Source organism: Passer montanus, unplaced genomic scaffold (assembly GCF_014805655.1).
Source record: "Passer montanus isolate IOZ18808 unplaced genomic scaffold, ASM1480565v1 scaffold2, whole genome shotgun sequence".
Taxonomy (NCBI): Eukaryota; Metazoa; Chordata; class Aves; order Passeriformes; family Passeridae; genus Passer; species Passer montanus.
The window spans coordinates 7972059-7990242 of record NW_024366591.1 but is presented as its reverse complement, the minus strand read 5'-3'; positions in this window follow the sequence as shown (position 1 = coordinate 7990242).

Genomic DNA, 18184 nt, shown 5'->3' with positions numbered 1-18184 from the left:
AAAAGCACAGACACACAGAGTGTCCTCTGAGAAGGCAGTTTTCTTTTTCCTCCTTAAAGCAGGACGGGAGAGTTAACGTAGGTGACTTTTCTAAGAGCACCATTACTTCCCTCTTTGCAGTTGGTTATTTAAAAAATAAACAAATAAACCACTAATGTCTTTGTATCACTATAACTGCACTCACACGGGCTGAAGTGAAATCAAAGCATCTTATTTTTTGAGTTAAAAAATGATAGCTACGTTATCTCAAAGTCGTAAGACCCTTTCTTAGACTGCATTAAGTGAAATAAATGCCAATACACCAGGGGCTTAAAAAAAATTAAAAGAAAGAAAAAAAAAAAACAAACAAGTATAAAAAAATCCTTAAACTTTCAGACTGTGAAATGAAAGATCCACATCCCGCCCGACCCCGGCCCGCACCCGGCGGAAAGCGGCCCTGGCCCGGCCACTCCCCGCCGGGGGCGGGCTCCAGCAGCTCCACCGCCCCGGGGAAGGAGAGGGCGGCGGGCGGGACCGGCTCGGGCTGCGGAGGGCGGTGCGGTGCTGTGCGGCGCGGTGCGGCCCTTGCGGTGCGGTGCGGTGCTGTGCGGTGCGGTGCTGTGCGGTGCGGTGCGGCGCGGCCCCAGGGAACCCCGGTCCTCCGGGCTCCCGCCCGCGCAGTGGTGGCAGGCTGTGCGGGCTCTGTTCCCGCAGCGTTAAGTTGGGCGGGAGAGGAAACAGGGAATCACAAAATCGGTCATGCTGGAAGGGACGGCAGCGACCCAAACTCTCTGCTCAAGCAGGGTCATGGTAGAACACATGGCATGGAATCGTGTCCAGGTGGTTCTCGAGTATCTCCAGTGAGGGAGACTCCACGTCTTTGCACAATCTGTCCCCATGCTCGCAGACAAAGCGACTCCCAGGGGCTGCCGCTGCTCCCAGCCCGAGGGCAGCATCCAGCCCGGCCCCTGCCGCGGGGAGCAGCGCTGCCGGCCCGGCCCCGCCAGGGGTGCCGCACGCCCCCTGCGCGTTCCGGGCTCCTGCCGAGCTCTCCGAGGGCCGGGCACCCTCCGCCTCCTCCCTTGTTTGCACAATCTGTCCCCATGCTCGCAGAGTAAAGTTCTTCCTCATATTCAGGTGGAATTTCCTGTGCGTTGGTTTCTGCCCATTGCCTCTTGTCCTATTGCTCAGCATCACTAAGAGGAGCCGGGTTCAGTCCTCTTGACACCCTCTCTTCAGATACTTAAAAACATGGATAATGTCCCCTCTCAGTTGTCTCTCTGGCGGCTGAACAGGTCCAGCTCCCTCAGCCTCTCCTCACAGGGGAGATGTTCTAGTCCCTTAATCATCTCTGTATCCCTCTATTGGACTCGCTCTGGGAGCTCTATGTCTCTCTTGTACTGAGGAGCCCAGAACTGGACCCAGCACTCCAGATGTACCTCACCAGGGCTCCTTAGAGGGGCAGGATACCCTCCCTTGACCTGCTGGCAATGCTCCTCCTAATGCATCCCAGGATTGCATCAGTCTTCTTCTTGTTCACTTGATGGGCATGGCTCATGGACAGCTTGTTGTCCACCAGGACCTTCAGGTCCTTCTCCACAGAAGTGCATTCCATCAGCTCAGCCCCTAACCCATATCTTGGGTTGTTCATCCCTGGTGAAGGACACAACCTATGCTACACATACAGATATATGGCTTCCATCTCACAGGTCCCAGCATAACAACAAATATATACCAAACATACTCTTGGAAAACAATTTTTTTTTCAGGTTTAGCCATATAGGGCATTGCTTGGTCTCAGAGCCATCATGTGACTGTGAGCCCTACTCTGGCACTGTTTTGCATGTCAGATACTCACTGAATTTAGCAAGACATGGACATGTATACAGCTATTATAGTATTCATTGGCTTCAAGTAGCCATAAACATCTTGGAAGCAGGACTTAAAAGGATACTTAGAAAATCTGCAGATGATACAAAATTGGGAGGAGCTGTCAACTCCCTGGAAGGCCAGGAAGCCCTGCAGAGAGACCTCGACAAATGACAAATCAGAGGGCTGGGCAATCGTCAACCCTATGAAATTCAACCAGGGAAAATGCTGGACTCTGCACCTGGGATGGGGCAACCCTGGATATATGGACAGACTGGGGAATGAGATGTGGAAATCAGCACCATGGAAAGGGACCTGGTGGTCCTGGTTGATGGCAAGTTGAACATGAGCCAGCAGTGCCCTGCAGCCAGGAGGGCCAGCCCTGGCCTGGGGAACATCAGGGACAGCATCACCAGCCAGGCAAGGGAGGGGATTGTCCTGCTCTGCTCTGCACTGGGACAGCCTCACCTTGAGTCTTGTGTGAGTGCTGGGCACCACAATAAAAGAATGATATAAAGTGCTTAGAGAGTGCCCAGAGGCGGGCAACAAAGATGATGAAGGTCCTTCAGGGGAAGCCATATGAGGAGTTGCTGAGGACACTGTTCAGCCTGGAGGAGACTGAGGAGAGACCTCATTGCAGTTATACCTTCCTTGTGAGGGGAAGAGGAGGGGCAGATCAGTACATTGATCTGTTGTCTGCGGTGACCAGTGACAGGACCCGTGGGAATAGCCTGAATCTGTGTCAGGGAAGGTTTAGGCTGAATATTAGGAAAAGGTTCTTCACCAAGAGGGTGGTTGGGCACTGGAACAGGCTCCGCAGAGAAGTGGTCACAGCACAAGCCTGACAGAGCTCAAGGAGCATTTGGACAACACTCTGAGGCACATGGTGTGATTCTCAGGACTGTCCTGTGCAGGGCCAGCAGCTGGACTTGATCATCCTTTTGGGTCCCTTCCAACTCAGAATATTCTCTGGTACTGTGAATTCTATGTATGTATTTTCATTGCTTTTGTATGGCTCCACATATCTTTATGTCACAGAGTTTTTAATTTTGTTAAAAGATGCTATAATTTACATATATGTATGGGGTTTTGTTGGTATAAAGGCAATTTTCTTCATAGTAGCTTATTTAGGACTCTGTTTTGGGTTTGTGACCAGAATTAGGGATGTTTTAGCTGGGCAGTGCTTACACTGCTTTGTGAACTGCCCTGCCAGTGAGCAGGCTGGGGTATACAAGAAACTGGGAAGGGACACAGCTGGGACAGCCTGACCTAAACAACCCAAGGGATATTCCAAACCATATGTCCACATGATGTCATGCCCAACAGTAACAGCTGGGGGAAGGAGGAGAAAGAGAGGATGTTCAAATTTATGGCATTTTTCTTCCAAATTCACTCTTATGCATGATGGAGCCTTGCTTTCGTGGGGGTGACTGAATGCCTGCCTGCCCAGGGGAAGTGGTGAACAAATTCCTTGTTACATCTCATTGGAACAACATGAATTTCTGCTAAAATCCCCTTTCCTGTTTTATAATTTAGGTAATTTTAGTCCTCCACCATTTCCAGTGTATCTTCTCCTCCCTAGTTAACACATACATCATTTTTGCTATCCCTAGTATTTCTCTAGTGACAGTATTATTTCTATTGTTATTCATAATTTCAAGCTTCATATAAGCTTATGAGTGCCCGCTGGCTACTCATAAAGTAGTTTTAATAAACTTTGCTAAAGTTAAACCTGCTTCACTCGTCGATACTATATTAATCCTGTACATGAAATCAGAGTTTTCCAGATGGCCTCCATCCATCCTAGTCTTCAAGAATGCTCCTTCCTTCTCAGATGCAGGAAATGCAATTGTAAGTTGAATACACCATCCAGTGCACAAGGAAATTTTCACAACATTCAGAAAAGTTGCTAAAAAAAGCTCAGATTTATCTAACAACTGTCATATTACTGATTTTCTCTGGTTTCAGTCCATTTACTAAGAAATACAGGACATGCTAAGAGATTTTTGACCTCCTGCTCCAGTCTGTGTCCTTCCTGACTTGAGAGAGAAGACAGCAAGCAGCTGGCCTCACATGCCAAAAATAGCCACACATCCTTCTTCCTTCAGCCTTGCTGCAGTGCATCTGATTCAAGTGATGTCAGTGCTGGCTCCCATCATTCAGAAAGAAATTGGTCATAAAAGGGCAGCTCTGTGGGTGCAGACAAATGGCCCATCTAGCACAGCCTTGCCCCCAGCTCAAAGCCAGGGCAGCTCTCTCAGCAAGAGCAGGAACAAGGCAGCATCCACAAAACTTCCCCTTTGGCCTGTGCCACCCCCTCTGACCACTGTGTGCTCAGGGCTCCTCAGCTCAGTGAGGTTTGTTGAGTCAGTATCCTGCCGTGGTTCTCAGCTCTCCTGGGGCTTGCCCAGCCCCACCTTGAGCCTTCTTCAGCCTTTGGCCCACACAGCACCCACGGGTGAGGGGCTGCCCAGGTCTCACCTGCTGCACAAGGCACCAGCTCTTGCTCTGAGCTTGGCTATGGCTCCCTGCCTTTGTGAGCTCCTGGATTTTTGTGCTTGAAAAAATATTTTTTTCCCAATGTGTCTGCGCCTCTGATGATTTCCTGTGTTAACTCATAATGTAGTCCGTTTTCCAAACTGTGCAGTGCCAAACTAATCAGACTGACCTAATACACAGCCCCTCTCTAACTTTTTATGTTTCTGCTTTCTGGGATGAGGGGACTAAGTAAATGTTCAGGTTTGCTATGGATTCCTGCAGTGGCATCTTCATGCTTCCTGTTCTGTGTGCCTTCATAAATGGTCTGTAACATTTGACTGAGTGCAGCCACACACTTAACTGATGTTTTCTGATATGTAACTCATGCCATGGTTTCTTTCTCAGTGGCTGTGATAATTTCAGAGCTTTTCATCTTATATGAAAAGAGAAGCTAGGAATTTTTTTTCCTGGTAGGTGCTGGTTCAATTCACACAGTGAATTTCATCTGAGGTTTGATTGCCCAGTTATTCAACCTCACAAGGTCCTTCTGCAATTCTTTGCAGCCAGCTCTTGTTCATGCTACCTCAAGAAACTCAGCATCAGCAGCAGACTTGTTTCAGCTGCTTATATGGTGAACAGGAGGGGTTCAGGAGACACTGATCAATACAAAGCTACCAAAAGGGACATAGTCTCAAAACAAATATTTTGAAGAAGCAGAGCATGAGATGTACTCGGGGGAAAAAAACCCTGCTAGTGAGCTCTTTGCATTTATTCTGAATCTACTGGGAGAGTTAAAGTTTATCCCAAACCTCACCACTTCTGCCTCAGGTAAGCTTGCCTTACCTCGTGTGCACTTCACATCAGAGTGTATATTTAACAAAAAAGTCCCACCACAATAGAATATTCAGCAGACTGTAATTCATTACCTAAGATTATAATCAGGAGTATATGTGTGCACATGTGTGAGTGTGCACACAAAACATGACATTCTCTTCCTTTATCCAGAAAGGAGCTACTTTTTGACAGCCATTATCATTCAATTGCCAGACCATTGGAAAGGAGTTGCAGGGGGATGGCAAAGAGTTTTTACTGAAGACTTTAAGTATAACTGGAGAAAAAGGTGCAGATACCCTTCTGAAGCAAATGCTAGTAGAGAAGAATAGTATACTTGGGTTTTAATGCTGTTTTAATTGTGCCCTAAACTAATTATAAACATAACCCTAAGCCTGATTCAAATGACATAGTGAGACATCCAGAGATGTAGAGAAATCTACCCCGGTCCAGTTTGCCCTAATGCACTTTAGGGCAGTTGTTAAGTATTTAGATTGAGATGGTTGGTGTAAGAAGTGACACAGAAGAGCATATCTAACAGTGGATACTATAATGCTGTCTTCTAGTTTAGATTAGCTAGGAGGGAGCTGGAGAATTTTGTTATTTCTTAATTGCCATTTTTCATTATAATGGCACATACAGGCACAGCTGCCAAAAGAAATTTTCCTGCCTGCTCCCTCCACTACTTCTCCAGTTGTGCCTGCCTTCCCTTTCCCCATGCTACTGCCTTCTTTGTGCTGGCAGGAGAGATTCATCGGCTCTTCAATGGACTAGGAACTTTTTTTTTCCCCATTAAAAACGTTTCTCCACTTAAAAGTGACTGTGAAGCTACAGCATTACATGCTGCATCAGAAATCACACCAAATTTTAACAAACCCTCTCTGTACTGAAGGCAGTGCTGCTGCCTCTTTCCTACTCAAACAGCTTCCTGAGCCCTCGTGCAAGCTCCAAATTGACCCGTTTTCCACTGCTTGTCTTGGCCTCCCAGCTTCTCATTATCTACACATAGCTGCTGCTTTGTGTGGTACCTTCACTTCCAATTGACATCAGGGTATGGGAGCTCCCCCCTGCACCTGCTGCCATAAAGAGCAGATTTCCTGTAGCTCTGTCCCTTGTGACCTCTGGTTCGTCTCACAGCTCAGCTGCAAAATCTGCCTTTCTTCTTCTTCTTGCATTCATCTTTGTTTTTCCTCTCTGCCCCATCACTGCTTCACCAGAGATCTTTCCTGTTTCAGTAGTAAATAATGTATTCATCAAAACATGCTGCTGAAGGGAAGCCAGCTCTACTTGCAAATTCAAATCAAATTAAATTTAAAAAAAAAGGTTTTGCATGGCATAAAAATTAGGAAATCCCAGATATGTTATTTTTATCTCTTTAGCATCAAGACATCTTGATCTTTGCTCACATGTGGCACTGTGGCATCTATCATAGATCAGAAGAGTAAAAACCATCATTCTCATGTTCTAATATGGATTTTTTTTTCCCCAGCTACTCTTCTCATCCTCTCTCCTTCCCTTTAAGAACCATTTTCAGGGCATCTTGTGAAGGATGGCTGTGGCATGGACTGGGACAGGTGCAGTCAGGTGGGAGGGTGGGAAGGAGTGGCTGGTGTAGAGCAGCAGCAAGGACTGGCAGAGTGCAGTGAGGCAAAGCACCCAACTGTCCAAAACCAGAACTCATTTCACTTTTAATGATGAAGTTCATCACCAAATGATTTTTTTCTGTCAAAAACCAGTAAAAGCCAGGATATCATGGGTTAATATGCAAAGAACTTTTAAATAGATGTATTTTTAGGTCATCCACAGAACTGAAGCAAAAAGTTTTTTTGCAAAGCTTAAATCAGTGCTTTGTTTTAGATGTACCATCATACCCTATCCAAAATGAGTTGTTCTAAATTTGTGGTTTAGTCAATTCTGTGGGTACTTACAATACCTTTGGAATACGCTTTGTGATGTGATTAGCATAAAGGTAATCTTTCTAATAGATGGAGAAATAAAATAAATACAGGTGCCTTATGTGAAAGGTAAAAGTCCTAGACTCAGTTACTAAACCACAGAACTCCTAGAAATTTCAGCTAAGCCGAGATTTTGTTAAAAAAACCCAACAGCTTTTTAAAACAAACTCATGTCAATCTGAAAGAAAAAGATGAGACTTTATTGTGATTCTTGTTACAGGTGAATACATTTCACTTTTCAGAATCTTCTGTTTCATTATTCATATACAACTGTGGCAGAGCAGTTCTTTGGTTTTCCTGGCATCATTTTTTGATCCTGTTCCAAAGACAGTGATTCAACTGGTGTCAGTGTAGGCTTCAAAATAAGAGTAAAGCTGATAGCTCATTATCACTCAATTAAAAATATTTACGGGATTAATAATCACATATTATGGATAACTCAAAGTTTTTGAAGTCCTAATCCAGTGGTATACAATTCAAAAGAGTTAAGCATTTCGATGTTTATTTTGACTGAATGACTTCCCATAAATTTAAATTAGTCAAAGAAAAGAACTAAGTTTCCCTAGAGGTACCTGATCACTAGCAAATGAGAAAAGGATTCATACTGCTATTCTGCAGGCTTTAAAAATGGATTTTACTCACAGTAGTGTGAACCAGCCATAATTATGTCAGTAGATCAACTAAGAACAAAACTGTGAGAAACAAAATCAGGAACACTAGTGATTTAAAAAGCAATATAAACATATTTCCTCATCAAGTGTCCTTTTTACTGAATTAATCACCCCAAATCTCAAATTTCCTCAAATGTATTTCTCACACTGTTCAGTATCTACTGCTTGTCACAAACTGGGGTTTAAACACTACGCTACAGCTGATAAGTAAACAAACACTCCTGCATTAATTTTTTTTACATCTGGATATGGAATTGCTTTCTGTTGAGCTGTCATTATTATAGTGGGAGTTTTTTCACAGCACATGTGTATTTGGTTTTGAAGTGGTCATTATTTGGCTGTAGCATTCATTTAAATAAACCTCACTTCCTTAACATGTCATCTTAGAATGGCCATTGTATACATCCATTCTCCTGCGTGGATTGAGTGGGTCCCAGTGAGGGGAAGGCCATTTTCTCCCATTTTCATACTAACATGCTTTGTAAGTGAAGGATCACTTAAATAATGTATTAAAGAGAAATCCACAGCATTGAAAGTTCTGATTTGTAAAACATGTTCCTTTCCATGCCAGAAATCCAAGGGGTACTAAAGCAGGATTGCCATCTGGGGATTGAAAGCCCACATCCTCACTTCTGTAGGGTTTGCCTGAGAATGTGCAGATGGGCAATGTAGCAGGCATCCAGGCATTTCTGAGGAAACGGCAAAAAACCTACTCTCTTCTGTGACCTTCACACTCCTTGCCTGTTCACAGGTATTTTCCTGACTGCTAAGCCAGGAGCCAGTCCTGGCTGGTGGTACTGTTGTCTCTGCCTGATCAGAATTGTAAAAGGAAATAGTTCTCTGGTTGGTGATACAAACCACACATAACAATTCTAGGAAATTCTGGCTGTCTACTTTTTAAGAAGTAAACTATACGAATTAAAAGTCATCCCCATTTTATTCTCCATTTCAGGAAATGCCATGAGGTGTCACAAATGTTTCAATTATTAATGCCTGAAAAGAGGAAAGCTGATTCCATTTCAGACACCATCAGATAATACTTTTGCCAGAGGATGTTATTACAGTTTTAGGCTAAATAATATAAATAACCTGTCTTCTGCTATAGAAAATATCACTACTGGCTGGAAACAATTATTGTGAGATAATACAGGGAAGTTTGCCAGCTGGGCTTGTTACATTTTCTAGTTCCACATTTATTATTTACATTAGTGCACAGCGCTATCTCTGAGCACAGCCAAGGCTCTGCTGCTCTATTTATGAACCCACTTTATGTATCAGTGGCAAAATTATAAGGCTGAAGTAAACCATGCAGTGAAGTAATCTAAAACAAATCCTTAGAAGATATTAATTTCCATTCAGGATATAAGCACCACCTTTAAATGGACCACATTCAGTATGAGTGAATTATTCCAATTATTCAGCCAGCTTTACAACTTGCCTGTGGCTCAATGCCAGCATTTTGCTTGGCAGACTAATGAAAATTTGATTATCAAAGGCACCAGGTCAGCTGTACACTCAGGGGGCAGGTAATGAGCTGAAGCAGCCACCTTGGTAAGACACAAGGCCAAGGAATTGTCCATCACCTCATTTTATTATGCCAGTAATAAAAATAAGCAAAGCATGCTCCAAACAGCTATCTGGACCTAAGAACAGGTGGGTGTGGACCCAGTTTTCCCTGCCCCAGTGATCTGTGGAGAAGGAGTGTCCTGCTGAGCTTGCCCTGGGACAAGGGATATTCATGAAGGAAGCAGTCATCCCTCCTGGGCCCACAGGTATTTATAAGGGAAGGCAGGACAGAGATGCACAGGGAAGGGAGGGAGAAAACCACTTCAACAATTTTTTTTCATTCTTGCATCAACAGGTTGCAATTGCACTGGAGGTGAAATCCTAGTGAAGCCAGTGACAAAATCTCACAGGCAGATCATAGGACTAGACTTCTACAGACAAAACCAACCCTTATCATGTAACAGCTGGTCAGCAAACTCAGAATACAACAGAGCATGCTCTGGGAGAGTTGTTATAATGTCACTCGTATTTTCTTGGTCTCATCACAGGAAACTGGAAAATTCTCTTTGAGAACAAATATCTGGAGGAGATAAGGCTGCATTTGCAGTTCATGACTCCTGTGTCATTTGCTGTGGAAAAGGCTAAATGTGTCTCCCTTCAAAATGTTGAAGTTAGCTCCTGGGAAACACTGTCCCGGTGAAATGAAAGTCATGGAAACTGTGCAGATGCCTGCTTTTAAATGGCTGTGTGAGAATGAAACTTTTGTTTCCCCTTTCACTTTTATTTCCTTATTCCTTGCACGATACTTATTCTAGAGCAAAAAAAGTAACAGGAGCAAAAGTGCTTGCTTGGCTTTTTGAAGTTGGATCAAATGCTTTGTTTATAGCAGACATGGGACTCTGGGGTGGGGGCAGGTTGTTGCCAGGCTCTGTCAGCTGCTGTGCTGCAGATGCCACTTCTAACTGCCAGGCTGTGGGCAGGAGTCTGGCACCTGGGAGGGCAATGCTGGTTAGAGGGAAGATCCCCTGATTTGTGCTTCTCATCCATCTGACACGTGCCAAAACTCTGCAAAAGCAGGATTTGTACTAAATAAAATTGGGTCCCCAATTCAAAGCCTGTAAGTTATGATATTCATCTGCCTTACTGGTGGCTCATGAGAGGACATCAGTCCTCACAAGGTCTTATGAAAGCCTCAAAACCTGAGTTACCTTCTGCAGGTTCCCATGTCTTCCAGCTGACTGCAGAGGGAACCAAGGAAGGTCACCTTCCTCAGGAACCAAGGAAGGTCACCTTCCTCAGCTTAGCACCCCACACTCTAGGAGATGACTCTGGGCCATACAAATGGCCACTCAAACAGAACTGCTGTGATTCAGCCCCTGGGAAAAGTAACCAGAAAAGGAGAGAGCGGTGCATATGGTTTGGCAGAAAGCAAGAGGGAAAAGTAAGAAGAATAGGAAAGGCAAAATAGAAAAAGGGGAAGAAATAGACAGGAATGAACATGAGCTGTAAGATGGAAAGCAACTGCCAAAGGGAAATAGCAGAGGCTACAGGGCTAAAAGTGTCTGAGAGGTCAAGCAGAGGAAAGTCAAAAGCACATGAGTGACGAGCCTAAGCATGCCGTGAAGAAGCTCATCCCTGTGCCTTGGAAGAGGAGCAGCAACTGCCCAAGGCCACCAGAGGGACTGGCTCAGCCACCCCCAGGGCCTGGAGGGAGCCCTGCATGAAGGACACTGCAGTTTGCTCTGCCAGGGTCACTCTGTGACGGCCCCTTCTGCCACTCCTGGTAACAGCAGAAATGTAGCACTTCGTAGTCAGGAGCCAGAGAACACAATTGTCTTTTCCTCATGACAAACATACAGCACTGTTCAGCAGACACAGGGCAGGGTTTCTGACGTGTGGTACCAGCAGGAGGAATTTTTCAGTTTTCTGTTTTCAATTCTCTTTTAGATGTGAAATAGTTGCAAATTATTCAGTACTTTTTCCTTGCTCTGCTTTCCAAATTATCTCAGCACGACCAAGGTAACATAAGCACAGAGAAGCCTTCAAATATATTCAGTGTGTACTGGAAATCTCTGGTTTAATTGTTAAATGTCTTTCATACTTAAAATGTAGTTGGAAAGTTACACAAATCTGCATGTTATACAAATCCAGTGATTAAAAGTCACTTACTGGTTCATAACAGTAAATGTACTGCTGAATGTCAAAGTATGGTTCATAGAAAAGAATGTGGGAGACATTAGCCAGTGTAATTGCTTTGATAGAGTCCATTATCTTTAATGGAGTTTTTACAATTGTGCACACATGTGTACCTGCTGTGAAGACACCAAATTACAAATTAAACTCTGGTAGAGCCAAGCCACAACTTAACTATTTAGGCCATGGATAATAGGATCACCCTTGCAGCTGGATTAAGTACCATAAAACACAGTGAGATGTGTTTTCTCTTTGAGAAACCTTCCTGTTCACCATTTGGTGGGGTGAGGAAGCGTTCCTGAGGGGGAGCTGCACATCTGGGAAGCAAGCATCCAGGCTCCAATCTGCCCAGAGCTGCAGCAAGAGGTCCAGGGAGGCACAGAGGAAATTCTCACAACTGCCTGTTTCCCCGCCACGAATTAAGTGACTGAGTGATCAGAGGCAACAACTGAATTACAGGAGTGAGTCACAAAGTTCAAAACAAGAGCATCCACTAATTGTTTCATGGAAGAGGCTCAGGGAAGTCTGAAGAAGGATTTTGTAGGATTTTCTTTTACTTATTGTGAGCTTTGTAGTCTTTTGTAACAAAGCCAGCCGTTGTGATCTGAGAGTTTATTTTACGACTCATAGCCCAGGGAGGGCAGTGTTCCAGGGCTGGGCATTCATCCCTCATGGGCAGTTTTTTCTGCTGTGAGCCTGAAACAGCTTTGGAGCTGTCTTCTGGAGCTCTCAGACACCACCAGATGGCAAATGGGAGGAGGGGATAAATAGCTTTCTTCTCAGTCTAGCTGTCCCATCAGCTGTGCAAATGTTTGGGTCAGTTTGATTAGGATTTGTTCACCTATATTTCAGGTGCTCAAGGCAGGAAGATGACCTGTAATTTTTATTTGACAAATAACTCTACCCCCAAGCCTCTAGCCTTGGATAAGATGTCTCAATGATCATCCCCTGAGTCTTGCTCAGTGGGGCTTAGAGCCACATACAAAGGACATTAATCCACTGGCAGATTGCTCTGGTGAGGTGGTCACTGAGGATGAAGATGGCTTCCACAGTGCTTATTACCACAGCTTACAAGCACACTGCAAGTTTATGGCTTGGGCTAGTGGTATAGAAACATCTGCCAAAAATGTCTTAGTGCATGTTTGGTTTCCATGCACCCATTTCTCAGGATAATTCAGATTTATGACCTCCAGCTGCTGTCCAGTTGGTAACCCTGAGCTTTTCCTTTTTGCTGCTCTCTCTGTGCTTTGAGACATGAAGGCTCCTCTCATTTCTTCTTCCACATACCTGCCTAAGACAGGAAAGGTTCACAGCCTACCTGTTGGACTGTTGTTTTCTGAGCTAAGGCTTATTCAGTATTTCAGAACTCTTTACAGTACTTCCTTCCAGATCAGAGCTAACCAAGGCTCAGTGACTCATTTGTCTGGAGTCGTGTTCTTTTCTAATTTCAGTCCCAACCTGAAGATTAAAAATCAACAGAGGAAGCAGATGAATCAAAATGGGATTTTCAGTTTGGTGGAGAAAAGATCTGTGGAGGCAGATTCACTTGGCAAAAGCTTAGCTGGGGCAGGGGGGGTCAGAGGCAGGCAGGAAAGACTTCATGCAAATACAGTGATTTATTTCCAGTGAAATTATATGGACACAAAACACATAATGCCCAAGAGACCAAGAGATAAGGTCTCTTCCAACCCTAACACCTTTATGATTTTATTATGGTCTCACCCTTGTATTTTTCTGAGTGCAGAAACTGAACAGTGTCTGCTTCTGGACTAAGGGCTCTCTTGTGGAGAAAGGTCCCTGCTGTTGGCAGGAGCTAGGCTCCTTTGCATCTTTTTTCTACCTGAATTTTTATGAAAAAAGAGGACAAATTTTTTTTCCATTGACGAAAAAAAAAGTGCAAAAATAAGCAGGCTTGGAAAGTGAGCAGAAATTAGAAAGTTTTACCAAAAATTGGAAATTTTCCATATTTTGCACTTGGATTTAATGCAAAGTCCATTTGGAATAAAGGTACTTGCCAAATTATTATCAGGAAAGTGAGAGTTAGCAAAGGTATCAGCCAGGATTAAGAAGGAGCCTAAGTTAGTGGAAAACTATCACATTTAGGGTCCATTTACCAGAATACTAACACTTATGGTCTTGTATTTAAAACAACAGCTTGGTCTCAGCTGTCTAAAAAAACCATTGCATTACTGCCAAGTCATTAGCTTACAAAGCTCCAGGCCCTGTCTACACACAAGCCTGCCATCAGTTTAACTAAAATCACTATTTAATCCATTTAGAGCAATCAGCACAACCCTTTTTTTTTGGGTAACCAAATTAACCTAAATCAATACAAGCCTGTTGCAGAGACAAACAATTTAAGGACACTGACATCAAAACCTGCATTAACTCAGGCGGTGTAAGTTTTGTGGCAAGGCAGGAGCTCAGGTCAAGCCAGGGATATGCTGCCATGGTTCTTTTTACACCATAGAGCTGTGCCAGAAGCACATTCAGCAGCAGCTTTGAGTTGAGTTGCCCATGTTACATGCATGGTCTGGATCCCCACTGCTTCTCTGGGCTATGCCCTGCTGTGTTCACGAGCTGCCTCCTCTTCCCAGCCCTGAACCCTGCATGACAAACCCAACCTGTCTCCTGGGGGAGCTTTAGGGGAGAGGTTTAAGACATGGCTTGCTCCTGTAGAAATCATTCAGCTTCAATGGCCCAGGAAACCTTGTTTAAACTCTATTCTCTAGTGCTGAAAAACATGAGAGTGTAAGTACAGACACAGCCCTTTCTGACAACAGCCTGCTCCCCAGTGTTTGCAGCTGCCTGGGCAGGAGACCAGGTCTCCTCTCCAGAGACCTGTTGCACCCTTCTGCTGGGAGACAAGGAGGAAAACACCAGCAGTAGCAGCTGGCCAGGGTACAGGCTGTTCCCCCAGAGTCTTGGGGTCTTGGTTGCAGTGCTCAGCCCCTGCAGGGGCTGTCCAGCACTCACTCATGCTGAGGGAGCGGGCAAAGCTCTCAGCAGGGCCACCCTACAGCCAAACACAGCACTCACCTGCAAGGAACCTGAGCCAAAGGGTCTCAGGGGGTTCCTCAGCTCAGTTTGGTTTGTTGAGTCAGCAGCCTGCAGTGGCTCTCACTCTCCAAGGACTTGCCCAGCCCCACTTTGTGACCGCTCCAGTTTTTGGCCCGCACAGCAGCCACATCTGAAGGGTTCCCCAGGTCTCCATCCACTGTGCAAGGCACAGCTCCTGGTGCTTGCTCTGAGTCAGGCTATGGCCAGCTCCAGTTGATGGTGTCTCATTCTTCTTTTGGCAGAGACAGTGAGTGGTTGCTCCATATCCATCTTTATGGCACATGTAACTCTGTAGGCCTCTATTAAACCCTCCCTATCCAGCCCACTGGACTTGCAATTTCCTTTCACAGAGAAACTATTCCCTGTGTTTAGTCATCCGTTGCGTCTTTCTCTAGGTATTTTCCAGTTCTGCCATATCCTTTTTGAGATAAAGGATCAGAGTCACACTCAAAAGCAGGTGACCCAGGGATTCATAGTTACATTTATACAGCATATCCTTGCTTTTATTCCTAGTCCTCAATATTCCTACCATAAGACTGGGGTTATTTTTGCTTATTGACAATCATTGAATTGATATTTTCTTGGAAAAAAAATCCCAGTATTTTGAAGGGGGTACATGGGGATTATTTTTCCTTGTGTATTGCTTCACATCTACCTATACTCAGTCTGTTTCCCCATCCTGTCACTCTGCAGGTCCATATTGCTTTTCTGCACATTTTCTATCACCTGTTGTCTTTATTACAGTGGATATCTCACCACGAGCAAACTTTTTCACCTTGCAGCTCACCTTCTTTTCCATGTTTCTATGTGTATACACCATATGCATGCACAGGGCAGCATATGGTGTATACACATAGAAACATGGAAGGGAGGGAAGTGCACAGGAAATAAGGCAAAAATCCAAGTACGTACTCATTTATCAGTTATCCCATTTTCAGGTGGTAACGCCCTACAGCAAAATCTGACTTCCAAAAGCTAAAGAGACCAGAATCAGAAAATCAGGGCCACAGACAGGCCAGGGAAGGGCTGCCGAGTTTCAGAGACACCTTCATAGCTGCCTGTCTCTGAGTTTTCCTGCTGCCCAGAGGGAGCATCAAGCTCAGCTCCAAGAGCTCTTGATGACCTCAGGGAGGGCTTTGAGCTTTGACCTGAGGGAAAGCTGCAGGATGTAGCTGCTGAGTTTCAGCAGCTTAGGGATGTCACTACCTTCCCTGCTGAAGCTGGGGATTTCAAACTCTTTCTAAGACACCAGCTGGAATCTCACTGGAGTTTATCATAAAAACTGAGAGGACTCAAACTGTCTCTGACCTTTATACATGGGTCCCGAGCATTCAGAGTTTCACAAACGAAATCTGTCTGTGTTAAACTGTGGCAGAAAAAGACGGAAATCCCTCTGAAACCTGTGATCTTCCAGAGGCAAAGGAACTGCTCTAAAACAAACCAGCATCTCCTTCCTCCCATGGCTGTAATCCAGAAAGCAGTTTACATTAATGAGGTATCTGGCTCCCAGCTAAGCTACAAAAAGCTAAAGATGCTCAGATATGACTGTGACATTATAACATAAAACAGGGCTGATTTTGTACTGCAGAATGCCTGGGTAGCAACAGATGTCTACAGCCATGTGTCCAGACACACCAGCCTCACCTGATCTTTTCCAGTGTGCCAGCCCTCCACCCTGGAGCTGGGTACAGGACAGGCAGGAACTGTGGGTGTAAGAACAGATCTATGCCATTCTCTGGCTTTCAGCCCCAGAGTAGATATCATGTGGAGATCATACCCTGTAGGAGAAGGACCTAAAATTACCCTTGAATGACCTTTAGAAGAAGAATTTCCATTATGACAGTGCCACCATTTCTAAGTCTATTGATGCAATTTTGTGATTGTTATTAATGCCTTTCCACTGGGGCAATCCAAGTGATGACTATGGCTGTATTATGCCCTTTAAAAGCCTAATGCTTCATCATCCCTCTGCTGTGGTGCATGCCAGGTGTCTCCTGGCCTGGGAACACCCCTGAGCAACACAGTGCAAGGGAGACACAAAGGCCCAGGACAACACAAGGGACCAAACCACCTTTAGCATAAACTGGGCAATGTCTCAGAACTTAAGCACTAACCCCAGCCCCCTTCTGTTCGGGGAGCAGCACAGCCACTTCTTTTATCCTGCAGAACACAATGGGTTTGGAGCCTCCTGTGTTTCTACCTGAGAGGTTTCTGTGACAACAACAGTCAGGGCAGGGAAGCACACAGGCACATTCACACATGCAGGAGCATTTGATTTTATAGCAGGAGTTTGACAGCTGAAAAAGACTTGGATTTTCTTGTATAGGTAGCATGATTAGAACATAAATTAAGGAATTTAGGACTCTGGTCAATAAATCCTCATAGTCTCCTTCAAAGTACTACTTCAAATAAGAACATTTGTATGATTCACAAATCTGCAAGAACACACCTGGTCAAAGTTTCTCATGGCTTTTTGTTTATCTTTCTTCAAAACACCATATGCACATATGATGAGATATAAAAATATGCTATTCTCTGGTATTCCCCCGATTTCCAAATAGTAGAGTATGTAGAAAGTAAAAATTATTACTATCAGAGACCTACCTCAGTCAAAAAATGAAATTTACACCACATCACTTATTATGTTTATAAGCACTTAAAGAGAAAACAATAAATAACTTGTTACTCACAGCCAAAAGCTTGAGCACTCCAGAGGCTGGACACTAGGTGGCAGAAAAATGATACGTTCTCCAGTAACTGATAAATATTCATCCTTCTAGTAAGAAGGCAAGCCCAGGGAGTTAGAGGATGTATCTCAAATAAATTGAAGGTTTATAGCTGTCCTGCTTTTCCTAATCAGCTCAAATGAGCACAGATCCTGTTAAGGTTGTTGGGCTTTTTTGCTCCTGCAAAGCAACATTTCTCCAACAGCCCATCAATCAGGAGCCATCACAGGCAGAGGCTATGCTGAAAAAGCTGGAAAAAAGGCTTGGGAAGGAGGCAAGGAAACCGTGCCCTGCCCTTCTCTTCATGCCCTAGAGAAAAGATATACAAACCACAAATAAAATAATTAGTAAATATAAAATAACAGGCATCAGGACTTTATGAAGGCGAGCAGGAGGTTCTACATTAGTGTTTCCAATATTATCCCCTGCTCACTGGGCACATGTAAATGCAGCCTGTGGCAGGTCACAGCCATGCCCATGCCAGTGACTGTGGCATTTTGGTGGTGCAGTTTCTGGCCTTGGCCGGCTCTCAGGAGCAGAAGGAGCTCAGGCTTGCACTGGTGGGAGCAGGGCTGGAGGTTATATAGTCACGTCTTATTGCAGGCTCCTGGCTGATTTACTCATTTATGGCTTCATCTTACTCATCTTCTCTCAGCCCTGGCATCTGCTGCCTGTCACTTTTACTTCCAGGTACGAGGTGCAGAGCAAAACACACCTGCCAACTGCCCCTGCTGCAAGGAGAGAAACAACCCCCACTCCCTCCTCAAAGGAGACTCCTGGGACATAATGTTCCCACGACATCCAAACTCCCAGAACTAACTATTCAAGCACATCCTTCGCCACCCTGAGGCCTGTCCCTGAGCACAAAAAATATTCATTTTAACAAAAACCTGGGCAATTTCCAGACCAGTATTTT